The sequence below is a fragment of the Enhydra lutris genome, unplaced genomic scaffold (genome assembly GCF_002288905.1).
Source record: "Enhydra lutris kenyoni isolate GAN:26980312 unplaced genomic scaffold, ASM228890v2 scaffoldscaffold6, whole genome shotgun sequence".
NCBI classification, from domain to species: domain Eukaryota; kingdom Metazoa; phylum Chordata; class Mammalia; order Carnivora; family Mustelidae; genus Enhydra; species Enhydra lutris.
In genome coordinates, this window is record NW_019154090.1 from 19,995,888 (window position 1) to 20,012,288 (window position 16,401).

The 16,401-nt window shown below is 46.5% G+C and overlaps 1 long non-coding RNA gene across 2 annotated transcripts in view; it reads right to left on the reverse strand.

Annotated features, from left to right (window-relative positions):
* Positions 1-1,065: 1,065 nt before the first annotated feature.
* Positions 1,066-16,401, reverse strand: part of LOC111141407 — a 34,796-nt gene continuing 19,460 nt past the window's right edge. For both annotated transcript variants that reach the window (XR_002640199.1, XR_002640200.1), the window contains exon 4: positions 1,066-1,341. This is a non-coding gene — a long non-coding RNA (uncharacterized LOC111141407). The remainder of the gene's footprint in view (positions 1,342-16,401) is intronic.

A 16,401-nucleotide genomic window follows, 5' to 3' on the forward strand; every position in this document is an offset into this window, starting at 1 on the left:
GAAGCAAGGGGCAGATGGAAGACGGCAAGATGAAAGAAAGGGGGAAAAAAAGAACAGGATGGAAGGCAGGAAGGAGAAAGGGGGCCTTGGAAAGGAGTGGGAGGAAGACAAGAGTGAGAGGGAGGCATGGACAGACAAAGTGACAAGGAAGGGCTGGATGTAAGGGAGTAGAAGCAGGAGGGAGGCACCTTCTCACCCCAAGGACAGTGTCTTTACCACTCAGCCCTGTGAGAGTTGGAGCTGTTGGCCCTCTGGAGTTTTCTTCATCTCCCTGTCTCCCCCGGACTTCCTGTATCCAGCCAGTGGAAACTGGGGGCTGTGTTCCCCTCCTGTAGTCCCCAGGAGAGCCAGGATTGTGCAGACTTTCACTGGTGCCATCCAGGGTCCAAATTGCCTTCCAGGAGCCCCCACTGAAATGTGCTGCCTGTACCCGGGTAGAAAACCCAGGACAAAGCTCCAGTGTTCACCTTCCTCCTCCTACAGGAAGGGAGGAATCTGACCCTCCAGCAGACCTGAAAACAGAGTTGGGAGAAGCAAGGCATCTACCAAGCAGCTACTCCATATTGTCTTGCCTAACCTTCCCCCCAGCCAGGTGAATTAGGAATTCCAAGCCCACTTTTCAGATTAGGAGATGGTGTCTAAGACAGTTTGAGACACTCGTTCAAGCAGAATAAGAATAAGAGGGATTTTACTCAAGAGTTGTATGGATCCAGGAAGCCTGTGTGTGGGAGGAGTGTGTATTTTTGGTATAACATGGCATGCTTGGGGCTGACTGGCTAAGCTGGAATTCTGACTTCAATACCAACTAGCCAAATGAACTTGGAAGAATCTATTGATCTCTCTGGATCACAGATTCTTCATCTGTAATATGAGGAGAATAATAGCACTTGGAGCACCTGGGTGGCTCAGTCAGTTATGCATCCAGATCTTGGTTTGCACTCAGGTCATGAGCTCAAGATCGTGGGATCAAGCCCTGCATCAGGCTCTGCACCCAGCACAGAGTCTGCTTGAGATTTCCTCTCCCTCTTGTTCTGCCACTCTCCCTGCTCGCACTCTAAATAAATAAATAAACAAAATCTTAAAAAAAAAAAATAGTACTTACTTCGTGGGGCCACAGCAAGAATTATCTAATAATATACAGGAAAGATGCTTAAGACTGTTCGTGGCACATGACAAGTCCTTACTATGAGCCGTTATCTCTGTATCTCTCCTTGTATCATCAGCATCAGCAGCACCACCATCTCCGTCATCATCTTCATGATTGATGGCATGAAGATCATTGGCATTGTTGGCATTCTTATACTATAACGGTCCAAATAACTCTGGGCATTCTCTCAGCACCTGTCAACCAGTGTACAAAGACATTCCTTGGGGATCCCCAAAGCCCATGTCTATGATAGCAAAACCCCAAGCAAAGCTGGGGTGCTGGGTAGAAGTGGTGCCTTTGTGCAGACCCCAAGTCCAATCTTGTTCACCTCTCCTCCTTTCTCATCTAACTATGTAAATTGACCAGGGCAGCCGCCCCTGCTTGCTTCTTGACGCTTTAGTCCAGCTCCCACTCAACTCAGTTCCATAACTCAGTTTTGCAAGTCTTAACTGTGAAGAAAGGAATCCGGGAGGGTCCAACTCCTTTCCAGTTCGCCAGGACAAATCACAGAGAGCTAACTGACCAAGTTGTACGTGAACTGCCTCAAGTTCACGAGTCTAGTTTGGGTCCAACGGAACCATGACTAAAATCTGAGAGACTAGAAAAGAGATGCAGAGAAGAGAAGCCAAGAGCAACTGTGAACCGAGACACAAGTGACTTCTCAGGTCCTCCAAGTCCTGTAAAGCCCACATGCACTCTGGGTTCTCCTCTCAGCTGTGCATCACCTTATGTAGCTGGTGCTACCGGTCCCCCATCCGGGTCCCCTGGATCAGGCTGATGCGTCCATCCTCCAGTCATTCTGCATAAGGCGTCACAGTGACACCAATTCCATGGTACAGTTGACACAGCAGGGCACCCCCCTAGGATCAGGCTGGAACTAGTCTCCACCTGGAAATCACACCCTTGTGGGGTTTTTTTCCTTCCCCTGCCCTGTCCTGCTTTCCTTTTCCTTTCTCCCTTTCTTTCCCTGAGAGCACTCCTTCATTACATTATTTCCTCAAGAATCCCTGTCTCGGGCTCTGCTTCCAGGAACCTGAACTTAGACACTTTATCATTTCTGTTCCCACTTTAGCAGCTCTGAGGAGATTCCTATCCTATGCAACTCAGAGCTCTGGGGCACTTCTTTAACTAGTTAACATTATGTAATCTTTCCTTCCAAGTCATTATTTTATAACAATGTCTCCTATAAGGGGTAGATGTCTGGGTGGCTCAGTTGGTTAAGTGTCTGCCATCCACTCAGGTCATGATCCCAGGGTCCTGGGATCGAGCCCTGTGTCGGACTCCCTGCTCGGCGGAGAGCCTGCTTCTCCCTCTCTCTCTGACCTTCTCACTCTCTCTCTCACTCCCTCCCTCTCTCTCTCTCAAATAAATAATTTCTCCTATATCCATTATATGGTTAGACTAATGTTTACTTAACTCTTTGCCTGTTTTTGAACGTATGGGTGTTTTACAATGTTCTGTTATATCCAGTACTGTGACAAAGACATTTAAATCTCAAAAACTAAAACACATATGTAAATAAAGTCTCTTTCATTTAGCATATTTGGTCAAGGTAAAATTCAAATCCCCTCTTGGGGCTCTTTGCCACCTTCTGTATCCCCCTGTTTTAAAGAAATAGTGTATTAATAGAAAAGTGGAGGTACAGTAAAGGCAACAGGTCAGGAGACAGACAATTGCCATCAACATTGAAAAGAGTGTGTTACTCCATTTCCAAGAGGAGGAAGCATGTCACACCATGGTGGGGAGGGGGCAGGGGACACACACAAAAGCCCCAGGGCTGGTCTGGAGGCAGAGGAACTATGGACAGGAACCTCTATTACGGTTTCTATAGGAAGTTGTCAATGAGGCAGGGCAAGCAGTTTTAGGATTGGCTAATTTAAATCATTTCACTGGTTTCTGGGGCCCAGGGGCTGCCCCTAGTTGTCTGGTACCTAGTCCTGGCACCATTAAGGCAAGTGGATAGCAGCCTGAAGTGTGAAAGCCCAATAAGGAAGAATGGAGGGTATGGACTCTGGACTGATTGGTTTGTATTATAAAAGTGCATCCCCAGGGCGCATGGGTGGCTCAGTTGGTTAAGCATCTGCTTTCAGCTCAGGTCATGATCCCCGGGTCCGAGAACAGAGCCCAGCATTGGGCTCCCTGCTCAGCGGGGAGTCTGCTTCTCCCTCTGCACCCCCACCTGTTTGTATGCTCTCTTGCTCTCTCTCTCTCTGTCTGAAATAAATAAAATCTTAAAAAAAAAAAATGCATCCCTGTGAGAACGACTCTGAGAAAGAGTGGGTGGGTGGGTAACAAGGGAGGCAGGAGGCCAAGGCAAGGTGACTCAGGCGTGTGATTGGGTTGTGCAGAACAAGGCATGTCTGGCATATGCATGCAGTGTAAATGTGGAAGGGCCAAGTTTACAGTGACTGGGAACATTTTTAAAACACCCTGTGGCCCCTGCTCCTTCCGAAAGGACAGATGCAGACTCGCATCATTGCAATGGGACGTGGGTCTCGGTCTCATCCCTGGGCATGCAGAGTCTCTCGGGGGTCACAGAGCTGGAGGCGGCTATCCTGGCTATATCCCCCTGAATTCTTCCCTCTCTGGTTTCTGATATAGCCACTCTGTCATGCCTCTAATACCTTACTGAACTGGAGACTTCTCTAAGGGGTTTGGACAGTCCCCCCATAACACTAAAATCCTTAAAAAACAAATAAATCCTGGAGTTCCCCTAGAAATTTCTGGTTGTTTCTAATACATCCTGGGGTTTTATGGCCACTTTTTGGACATCTTTATTCTAAACTGAATCTTTTTTATTTTCTTGGGAAGCTTCATAGCTTAGCCTTCATGGCAGAAGTTCCAAGGGAAGAAACTGATGAAGAAATAAGATAAAAGTATTACTTCCCAAAAATATGTTGGAAAACATTTTTAGAATACTAAACCTCATTTTGTAATACTGGCATCATTAGGATGATTCTATTAACTGTCACCGTGTATTGATTACCCATGAAATGTTCACTGTTGACATACATTATCTCAAGTCCTCTGCCAGATTGAAGATTATCATCTGCATTTTGCAAATAAGGAAGATGACGCTCTATGTGGTTAACCTGCTTGAAGTCATGGATCCACTGGAAAGAAGGCAGTGCTGGAATCAAATCCAGCCCCCACGCTAGAACACTCCTGCCCTTGGTTCACTGTGCTTTGTGAGACAAGTGGCTTATTATTACTTGGAGTTTTGATGTTTGACAGGAAAATGCAGCCTTAGCTCAGACACCCAACATGGGAACTGGGCCCCCGAAGAAGGCTGCCCTGGCCGCCTGATTTCCCATCTCTGTTACCCTGGCCACCAGGTGACAAGTCTCTCCTCCCCGGTGTGATCTCCCCAGCAAAAAGGGTCTTTCTGCCTTTTATCCTGGCTCAGAGTCAGGGTGTCCTTTGGTGTGAATTCCAGACCTGGGATCAATTACACAAAACACTTCAGAGGCACCCACAAGGCAGACCCCTTTGGAAGGAAATGGGAGGTCTCCAGGGGAACATCCCCATGGGTCATCAATAGGGTAACGACTGGTCATCCAAGCTGGGACTTTTTTTGAGAGTCAAAGGGGAAGTGTTAAAAATTGCTCTGAGACAACCTGTAAAAACTGGGACTGTGTACACAGAGCACCGGGTCACCCCAGCCCTAGGTAGAGCCAGTGGAAAACAACCCCCGGCAGCATTTTAAATCCCAGCAGAACATCCTGCCGGAGGGCTTCCCCCCCCCCCCGCCAACTATTAGCATTATTAGTGCCCGTTAAATATGTCATAGTCAAAGATTTGCTTCATTCTTCAGCGTGATTGCCATTGATTTTTGAAACCCACATCTTCTTCCCCAGGGACACACATCTTCAGCGAAATGATAGAAGGAAATGGAAAAGAAGGATTAGATTTATAGGCATTCGTTTTACAGGCATTGCTTTGGGGGTAGAGTCGGTCTTAAAGCCGTGTTCCTCCGAGGACCGTCCAGGAACCACCTGCAGCAGAATCACCAGGACAGTTGTAAACATGCTGATTCCCATGTCCCACAGAGGACTTAGGGCCAAATGGATCTCCGGGGATGGGGCTAGGAAACGTGTGTAGTTTTTTGTAAAGATTTATTTTATTTATTATTTTAGAGACGGGGTGGGGGGAGTAGGGGGAGGGGCAGAGGGCGAGAGAGAATCTGAAGCAGACTCCACACTGAGCACAGAGCCTGACGCAGGTAGGGCTCATTCTCAGGACCCTGAGAGCACGACCTGAGCCAAAATCAAAAGTCAGATGCTTAACCCACTGAACCACCCAGGCACTGCGGGAAATGCATGTTTTTAACAAGTCCCCTGGAGGTTCTTATGTGTATTGAAGCACATGGAAGGCCGCCACCCCGGGAAATCCAGGTAGCCGGTGAGCACGCAGTGATTTTGGTCCTCGAGCCTGAGGCTGTGGGACCTCAGGTCTGAGATGCACCAGCAAGGGCCCCCATCCCTTCAGGGAAACATTCAGGGCAGCCCCCAGGCAGGATGTCAGATGGAGCCCCAGATTCCCGGGGGATACGCCAGCCCTGGTTTACAGTGTGTAGAGGTGGCTGGGTCTCCTTGCGGAGTGTGCAGGTTCTTGGCGGTGGCATCTGCCAGGAGGAGCGGGTAATAGGCCTGATTTATGACACTCAGCATGGGACCTGGCTGCTGAGCTCAATCACTGTGGCTCCCCATGGTGGGGTTCATGCGCTGTAACGCCTGGAAATTGGAGAGGAATTTACCTCCTGCTGCTGAACATTACATAACAATCACGGCAAACAAGCAGAGGCAGGAGGGGGCCTCCTCCTCAGCTGGCACTGGCAGCCTGGCACTGCAAAAGAAGTAAGCCCGGGAGCTGTCTGCTGGGGTCGCGTGCCCTCAGCAGCACTCCTCTGGGAGGGGGTGCCCTGGTGGCCCAGCCAGAGCTGGCACTGGGGCCTGCCAAGGAACAAGCCGTGGGCCAGCGTCTTCTGGAAGGGATGGGTGAAGAGGCAGGCTCCAAGTGGGAGACAACTGCTATCAGAACCCATGTCACAGACCTTCACAGCATTTACGGACGGCGCATCCGTCAGTAACCTCCCTGATTAGCCATCGGGAATCATTCAGATCGGACCTGAAATTGACACCTGCAACATGAGAGCGAGTGGAACAGAATGAAGATGGGCGGGGAGACGGAACCTGATCAGCACAGGCCTCGCAGGTCCTAGTGAGGAGTTGGGATTTGCTTTCAAGGAAAAATCCCTCAAGGGCCTCTCTTTCCCCAACTGCCCTCCTAGATGTCACCATTTGGATGGAGGGGACGAGTCCAGGATTCACCAGAGAGTAATCCTCCATCCCGACAGGATGGCTGGGCCTCAGAGACACGCCCATCCTGAATGAGCCACCGAGAGAGAGGTTCCCGGGTTCCACTCTTCCTCGCCGCCTCTATCACCAACAAAATGTGCTGGGCCGGAAACTCGCCAATTATTTTATTGAAAAATAAAAGAACTTTATGTTCCAGTGAAATCTTACATAGAGGCCCGATGTATTTACCACTATTGGAATTAGCAAATCTTCCTCAGTTGCCTGCCATCCTGATGAGACGGGCAGTCCCTGTGGGCAGGGAGCCCGTTTCTCTCCCTCCTAGGGGCACCGCCGGGACCCAGGAGAGGATCTGGCACACAGTGGGCATGGAAAATATCTGGAAAAGGAAGGGACTGGATCAGCTGCCGTTTCAGCGAGGCATCAAATATTAAGTGAAAACCACTGTGTGCCAAGCCTTGCAGTCAGCGTTCAGGACGTTAACAGTGAACAAACCCATCAGATGCTTGCCTCTATTTTATTCACAGTCTAGTAGAAGGAAGAGAATGGTGATATATGGAAATTTACAAGTGGGTGTGTGCTAGCAAATAGAGGTACGTAGGGCTATGGATCTATATATAGCAGGAGGGACTCATCTGGTTCGAGGATGATCAGGGGAGTCTTCCTGGAGGAGGTGTTATTTCAGCTAGGACCCAAAGGGAAAGTAATACTTCACTAGGTAAGTGGGACAGGGGAGAATGGAACTGCATTCCGGTCAGAAGGAGCGGCAGGTGCAGAGCCCCCCAGCAGAAGGAGTATGCCCTCCTGACCCTATCTTTCAAACCTACCATCTGCACACCGGTCTGTTGCACATACTGAGCTTTCAAGATAACATTCTTTAGAAAAAAGTGTTTAGCAGCTAAAACAAATGCTGGAAGTCCACATAACAAAATAACCTCAAAGGGCCCTACCAGCTCTTACAATTCTCTAGGTACCGACTTAGAGTGAAACGTGGCTTGCCTGCAGAGGTCAGGGCCAGAAGTCAGAGGTCAGAGGTGACAGAACACACCCACAGCCCTGGCTGGTGAGCTGCGGATAATGAAAACACAACGTTCATTTGTTTTTTTTTGTTTTTTTCTTTCCTGCATTCTAGACACACATATCACAATTCTGGTCATTTCTAAATGAGTTCAACATTTTAAAGTGGATTCCCAGAAGCTGGCATCTATTTGCCCTTATAAAATGCAATCAGTTAATTTCATCTCAGCCATTCATCAAATATTTGGTGATAATACGCTTTAAGACATGTCCTTGGTGAGACGCAATATGGAGATAAACAGGACGTGGGCTCAACCCTCACAGAAATCTAGACTGTACACACTTCACAGAGCTCTACCACCACAAAGTTTCCCTGGGACGTCTGTTGTCTGCCAGGCATTGTACTAGACACTTCTCGTGCCTCCTCTCCTGCAATGCTCACAACAGGTCAATGAGATAAACACCAACCCCATTTCAGATCTGAAACAAGAGTTTCAGAGACATTAAGTAACTTGTTTAAGATTACATAGCTAGTAAGTAGGGGAATCCGGACCCCAATTCAAATCCATCTAACTCCAGTCTGATGTCAACTAAAGAAATAAATTGAAGAAATAAAATCACAAATAATTAGAAGAGGCTATAGGTAAATGTTTACCTGGTCTCGTTATGAGAATTTTCAAAATGTAACAGTAGGAAAAAAAAATCAAGGAAAAGATTAATAGCGGGGCGCCTGGGTGGCTCAGTGGGTTAAAGCCTCTGCCTTCGGCTCAGGTCATGATCCAAGGGTCTTGGGATCGAGTCCCGCATCGGGCTCTTTGCTCGGCAGGGAGCCTGCTTCCTCCTCTCTCTCTCTGCCTGCCTGTGATCTCTGTCTGTCAAATAAAAAATAAAATCTTTAAAAAAAGAAAAGAAAAGATTAATAGCAAAGACCATAAAAAACGTCAGAATTTCTACTTGTCAAAAAAACCACAGAAATACTTGAAACATAAATGATAAATGGAGAGAAAAAAAAGCAAAAAAACAAAAAAACAAGAAATCTCCAACATGTGTGACAAAGCTCTAATCCCTTCAATAAGAAAACTTGTCATAAATCATTAAGTAGAAAAGGAACTCTCCAGTAGAAATATAGGCAAAAGATTTACAAATCTCAAAAGGGAAGAAATAGAGTAACCAAAGACCAACAGGCACACCCAAAATTATCATAAAAGTATTAGTAACCCAAAAAGTGAAAAATTGAAGAAACAGTGGTATACTCTGCTTTTTTACTACAAAACTGGCAAAGATTTAAAACAATCAAAATAATCTCAGTGTTGATAAATGTGCTACGAAATGAACACGCGTGGACACTAGATCAGTGTCTAGTGAGCGTCTGACAATATGAATTAAGAGCCTTTAAAAAGATTATAACCTTTAACTCAGTAATTTTACTTTAGAAATTTATCAGAGATACAGACACAGATGCATGCAGCAAGATGTTCAAGACAGTATTATTTATAGGACAGACAGACCATAAATCAAGTCAGAGTCCAGCAATACGTGGACAGCGAAATCAATTTCGGTGTATCCAGATGATAAGGTAATAGACAACCATTAAGAATCGTATTTTGGGGGACACCTGGGTGGGTCAGTGGGTTAAAGCCTCTGCCTTCAGCTCAGGTCATGGTCCCTGGGATCGAGCCCCACATCGGGCTCTCTGCTCAGCAGGGAGCCTGCCTCCTCCTCTCTCTCTGCCTGCCTCTCTGCCTACTTGCGATCTCTGTCTGTCAAATAAATAAATAAAATCTTTAAAAAGAAAAAGAATCGTATTTTTGAAGAAACTTGGGCCGCGTGATTCCTTTTCTTTATCTACCTAGAAGGATACATATGAAAATGTCTGAGCAAAGGCAAATTGTGGCGGAGGGACTGAAGATGGTTTATATGTTCTCTAGGAGACCTGTCTCATGTTTCTGCAACCTGCCTGCCTTACTTTGCAGTAACAAGCATGCATGCACCTCTTTTACTTTTTAAACGAGCGTGCACAAAGCTCAGCTCCCCGTTTCCTCTGCCCGAACCTGCTTCTCTGCTGTAACTTCCTTCTGCAGGTGACCAGAAAAACCCAGAGTCGCCTCTGACGGCTCCCTTCTTGGGTAATGTGTCTCCCGCTGGCCATTTCTACCATTCCTCCACTTCATTTCAGGTTCCCATGGCCTTATGCCTACACCACTCGCCCCTCACCGGAGGCCCTGGTTTCTAGCCTCCAACCCCATCCCTGAACTCTTCTCAAATCCATTTTACATCCCACTACCAGATGAAGCCTCCTGAAGCAAAGAGAATAAACACTTACTATCGCCTTGCTCCAAAACCTTCTCCCAAACTCTCCAGTTCCTAAGACTAAAACCCCAAACCGAAGGAGAAGCTTTGATTTATAATTCTCGTGGTTCTGATTTTGTATGCAAAGTTGTGTGGCTAAACAGGAACCAGTCTAGATTTTTGTTTTTTTTTTTTTTGAGTGATGTAAAGTTGCTTTGTTCCTGGACTTAATCTTCCCTTCCACTCTCAGGTACCACCCCTTAATCCAGCCACGCTCCTCCTCCTCCATGCTTCTCGCACGCCCACACCCGGCTCACAGTAGGGGGAGTCCAGGACGGTGGGGGGTGCAGGTGCTGTCAGGCCTGGAGACAAGCCTCCACCCCAAGATGCTGGCCTCACAGAATCTCTCTTCCCCTATAACTTTGTGATACTCTCTTACTTAGAGGATGGCGAAGGGGCTGTGACCTGAAGAAAAAAAAAAATCAATGACTCTCCGCTAATAAAGGTTCTTATGCGGTAAATGTGCTCTTGGGAAGCCAGACCCTGCCCTTCTCCACGGCGCTGGCCTGATGCCCCAGAGTGATTTACTCTGCAGTAACATGATGGAGCCTCCACCATGGAAGGGAATTAAATAAAAATGCAATAAAAGAGGACAAAATCAATCTGCTTACAGTTTTGTTTAATAAAAATTCATGAAGGATGGGCAGGCAGGCCCAGAAGCAATGTACCAGTTCTGCCAGAGGCTGGCTGGGGGAGCTCACTCAGGCTGCAGGCACGGGGTGGGGGGCTCAGAGGAACGCAGGTGGAGGGAGCCCTCCCACCCTGCCAACACCACAGGCTGGGACCTGCTTGCAGGCAGTAAGGCTGGACTCTCCTCCCTGAAAGAGGGTGAGCCAGCTAAGGCCATGTTGATGGAAGAATTCTCCAAAGCTAAAGAAAGCTAAGGGACCTTTTCACATGGGATTCATCTCCCTACAAACCAAGAAGCTCCCTGTGTTCTGGAATGACAATGACTATCAAGACTGACCAAATATATCCTTTCTTTCTTGTGTGCTAAGAACTCGTCACCATGAGATTTACCCACTTACCAGAAATGGAAGTGTGCAATCCAGTGTCCATAGGCACAGCAATGAACTAATCTCTAGAACTCATTCATCTTGCGTAACTGAAACTTTCCACCCTCTGGCTAGCAATCCCAGGGTCCCCCTCCCCTCAGCTCCTGACAACCACCGTCCTATTCTCTTTATATGAATTTGACTATTTCTGATACCTCCTGTAAATACACTCACGCAGATTTTGTCCTGTTGCGACTGGCTTCATTGATTTAGCAAGATGTCCTCGAAGCTTACCCATGTTATCACACGTGGTAGGATTCCTTTCTTTTCTGGAGTTGAGTTACCTTCCATTCCATGTACAGGCCACATTTTCTTTATCCATTTATCTGTGGATGGACACTTTGGTTGTTCCCATGTTCTTGGCTATTGTGACTAATGCTGCAATACACACGGACTGCAGATACCTCTTCAAGATCCTGATTTAAATCTTTTGGATACTCGCAAGTGGGATGACTTAATCATACGGTAATTCCATTTTTAATTTTTTGCAGACCCACAATACTGTGTTCCGTAGTGACTACACCACTTTGCATTCCCATTAATAGTGTACAAGGGTGTCACATCCTCCACATCCTCACCAACACTTAACTTTGGTTTTTTGGTAAGAGCCATCCCGATAGGTATGAAATGATATCTTGTTGTGATTTGAATTTGCATTTCCCTGACGATTAGTGATCCTTAACGTCTTTTCTGATGTCTGCTAACTATTTGTATGTCTTCTTTGGAGAAATGTCTATTCAGGTCCTTTGCCTACTTTTTAATCAGCTCATTAGAAGGTGTTGTTTGTTTGTGGGGGGTGTTTCTGCTATGGAGTTGTAAGAGTTCCTTATATATGGCACACCGGGGTGGCTCAGTGGGTTAAGCCTCTGCCTTCAGCTCAGGTCATGATCTCAGGGTCCTGGGATCGAGCCCTACATCAGGCTCTCTGCTCAGCAGGGAGCCTGCTTCCTCCTCTCTCTCTGCCTGCCTCTCTGCCTACTTGTGATCTCTGTCTGTCAAATAAATTAAAATATTTTAAAAAAGAGTTTCTTATATATTTTGGATATTAATCACTTATGAGATACATATCTTGAAAATATTTTCTCCCATTTAAAACTTTGTGATACTGGCAAAAAAAAAACAAAAACAAAACAAAACAAAACAACAAAAACAATAACAACAAAAACAGACACAGACCAATGGAACAGAATAGAGAGCCCAGAAATAAATCCACACATATATGTACAACCGATTTCCCCCAAGGGTGCCAAGAATAGACAATAAGGAAAAGGCAGTCTCTTGAACAAATGGTGTTGGGGAAAATTGAGTATCTACATGCAAAAGAATGAAATTAGACCTTTATCTCATACCGCATGTAAAAGCCAACTCAAAACGGATTAAAGATTTAAACATAAGACCCAGAACTGCAATCCTGCCAGGAGGAAACAAAGAGGAAAATCTTCATGATGTTGATCATGGCAATGATTTTTCAGATATGACACCCAAAGCACAACTAGACAAATGGAACCACATCAAACTAACCGAAGCACTTCTACATTGCAAAGGAGATAATGAACAGAGAGAAAAGGCAACCTGCAGGAATACTGACTAAGTATTGCTTTCTAGAAACTGTTTCTGTCCATAAAACGTTCCTTCAAAACAGGGGGTTCTATGCAAAAGATCCCATATCTTTAGGTGCAAATACCAGATCAAAGATCTAGCGCTCTCTAAGAGGGCTAGTACCCTATGGCCTACAGGCCAAATCTGGCCCACCATCTGTTTTAAATAAAGTTTTATTGGAACCCAGCCATGCACATTTGTTTACACACTGTCTTTGGCTACTTTTGCCCGACAGTGACAGAGTTCAGTAGATAACTAAAGGGCCTACAAAGCCTAAATATTTATGGTCTGGCCCTTTACAGAAAGGGAGGCAGATCTCTGACCTACCCCTAAGAATTCCCACTCACCTCCCACACGAAGTCCTTTATTCATTCAACCAAAACTATACAAGCCCTCACATGCCACACACTATCCTTGGACTTCACAGAGACCAGATACTTATCTGAGACAAATAAGATCGGAGCCACTGCCTTTAAGGGATTGTATTGGTTTTATTGCTGAATAACAAATTACCACAATCTCAGTGATTGAAAACAATGCCCACTTTATATTTCACAGAATAGCGGTCAGAAGTCCAAATGGGCTCATCTGCTTCTCTAGTCAATGTTTCCCATGGCAGAAGTCAAACTGTTAGCCAGGCTGACCACTTATCTGGAGGCTTGGGGAAAATTTTAATTCCAAGCTCATTCAGGTTGAGGGTACAATCCAGTTCTTTGCAGCCACAATCGATCTGAGGTCCTGGATTCCTTGCTGACTGCTAGCCAGGGATGACACTCTGCTGCTAAAGGCCACCCACATCCCCTAGCAGTGGGCCCCTGCATCTTCGAACTAGCCACAGCACACTGAGTCTTTCTCTTGCTTTGACTCCTTCTGGGTTCCCCTACTGCTAACTGCTAAGGAAAGTTCACCACTCTTAAGGGCCATATAATTGTACTGAATCTACTTGGATTATCCAGGATAATCTCCATATTTTAAGATCAATTTGCCACTTAACATAATCTGGGAGTAGTATTTCACCATACTCTCTCACAAGTTTTGGGTATTATAGTGGGGTATCTTTAGGGGTTATTTTAGAAATTGTGCCTACCACATGAAACAAGTAATATATTTGGTAGAACAAGTTAGCAGGCTGTACCAGACCCCCAAATTTCAGTAGCTTAAGAAGGAAAAGATATATTCATTCACACAGAGCTGTCCAGGGTAAAGGTTCCAGGTCAGTGGAATTCTGCTCCACACAGTCACTCAGGTATCCAAGCTAATGGTGGCCTTGTCATCTTCAACACATGGCTTCCTAGACCACCTGACTTAATGCTATCCCAACCAGCCAAAAAGGGAACGAACACAGAAGAACACACATAGGGCATTTTATGGGCCAGGCCTGGAAATGCTTCAAAACACTTCTGTTCATTTTCTGTCAGAAATAAATTGGTCACATTATCCCATCTAACTCAAAGGGGAAAAAAGGAGATTAAGTTTAAGGGGGTAACCATGTACCCAGTACTTCCATGACAAAGGAGAAAAGAGAGGGTGGGTTCTGATGGTCAGTAGGCTATCTCCTACCCAAGTAGGAAGAAGGGCAGTGATAGCTATGAACTGACATCTAATTATAGCTGTGGCCACTGAAATCAGTCAAGTTGACATGTTCTAGTTTTTAATGCTTTTAAAAATATCCAAGTTGATTCTACTTAAGAAATGAAGAAGAAAGAGAAGGCATATACCAAAATAGTTAGATACAAGGAAAAAAAAAAGAGAGAGAGAGAGAGAGAGAATGAGATGGAGAAGATGCTCTGGAAATTATAAGAAGTAATCATAAAATTACCTATACTTGAATTTGACCAGGAAACCATCTTTACTGGGGGCTACTCTCACTCTCCTGGGTGCTCACTTAAGTCAGAATGTCACCCAGAGGGGCACCTGGGTGGCTCAGTTGGTTAAGCATCTGACTCTTGATTTCAGCTCAGGTCATGGTCTCAGGTCCTGGGATTGAGCCGTGCATTGGGTTTCCTGCTCAGTGGGGAGACTGCTTATCTCCCTCTCTCTCTGCTTGCTCTCTCTCTGTCTCTGTCTCTCTCTCTCTCTCAAATAAATAAATAATCTTTTAAAAAAAAAGAATGTCACACAGATCTTTCTGGCTCCATAATGCATGCCCTGCCCTCATGTGACCCTCCCCAACAAGAGGATTCAAAGAGAAGTTGGCATTTGCACTAAGGAATTGTTAAGTAGTGACATGATCCTGCCCAGACAATGGAAAAATGACCTTGGCAACTGGTGTCAAGTGCACGGGATAGAAAGCCACCCATGGGGGGAAGACCTCAAGGGGGCAAGTGTGTGAGGAAATGAGGAGCCAGACCTCAGGAAGGGCAACTAGGAAAGGAAAGGAAAAGACATGGCAGAGAAATTCTGGAGGTGCCAATCAGATTTTTGGAAGAGATGGAAATAGAGGCAAGAAAGAAACCTTAGTGACTCATTTTCAAGTCTAGGTAGAACTAGTTTCAACAGAAAGAGGGAGGCTGGAAGCTACAGCTGGTGTGAGAAGGAAGACACAGGGTTTAGTTTGGGCATGTGCTGGGTTTGACGTCCTGGCAGAGACCACATTTAGAAACATCCCCAGGAATGGAGCTCTCAGGAAGCAGGGAGGAGAATATGGGAGCCATGTGCAGAGGTGATGGGGGTGGCTGAAGAGCTCAAGAGAAATGGGAGAGAGGTCAAGGAGCCCAGAAGGGCATCCTTGGAAGGTGTCCATGTGAAAGGAGAGGCAGAGCTCAGGGAGGGGCAGGAGAGGAGGCAGAGACAGGAGAGCAGTGCCTCGTGGCATCAGAGGTCCCAGGACCCAGAGAAGACAGGATTTGTGTTTACCTGGTCTTAGGAGCGAGAAGATAGTTGTGACCCAAGAGAAGAAAGTTTATGTGAAATTTATGTTAAATGTTAAAGAAGACCACCAAGGAATGTGAAAGCAAATACAAGCTTCACAGAGTTCTCGGGCTGACAGAGCACAAGTTTCTAACGGAACTGCCACTAGCCAGAGCCCCATTCACAGCCCGCCTGAGAAACTCCCTCTCCCGAGAGCTCCACTTCCATCTTCAATATCAGTCTCTGAGCCATCTGTCTGCTCTTCGTTATACCAAAGAGGATGTAGGACTGGGGCGTTATCCACTTCTGAGCCAGAAAAATGACAGTTGGTGCATCCTCAGTATGGAGACAAGAGAAACAAGTCTGATGAGTCTCCAAAGGCTCTCCCTCCAGGAGCTGGCCTTGCAGGGAGCAGGCTCTCTGACATGTGTTAGGGACTGTGAGGCCCAGACTGTTGTCTGGGGTGGTGAGATGAGTAGCAGCCCCAGAATGACCCGCTGCAGCAGTGGGCCCCCAGGTGTGAGCAGGTGCCCTCAAGGACAGTCTAGGGGCCTCTGGGAACAGGAAGGGCTTTCACTCCCTCTACTTAGTAGAAAACAGATAGCACGGGATGTTAGAGCAGGGAAACTCATTTACAGAGAGAGAGACCTGGCCTTGTAAGAGGCTCCTGGTTGGGAAGACAGAAGACGAAGACACTTGTGTAGTCCCCTACATTCAGGAAGTCACGTTCTGGAAGAGAGGGGAATATGGATGAAGAATGGCCCCAGTTGAGCCCCCAGGAACAAGTAAAGCCATGTTCTGGATGACCAGCTGAAGCAGAAACCCAGGAAGGCTTCTGGGATGCAGAAGTACGAGAGCCCTAAGAACAGGAGAGCAAGGCTGACCGAGGGTTCCGAGGGGGGAAGGCTGCTCCTTGCAGGCCAGAACGTAGAACTGGTGAAGCCCAAAGTAGGCCTTTTTGGGGGGGACGGGAGTGTGGCCTGAGAGGGTCCCCTGGAGGAGGCAGAAGGTTGCTGTCAGGTGCTGATTAGGGTAGCTGGGGGCCCCGAACATTCTCTCACTCCCCGGC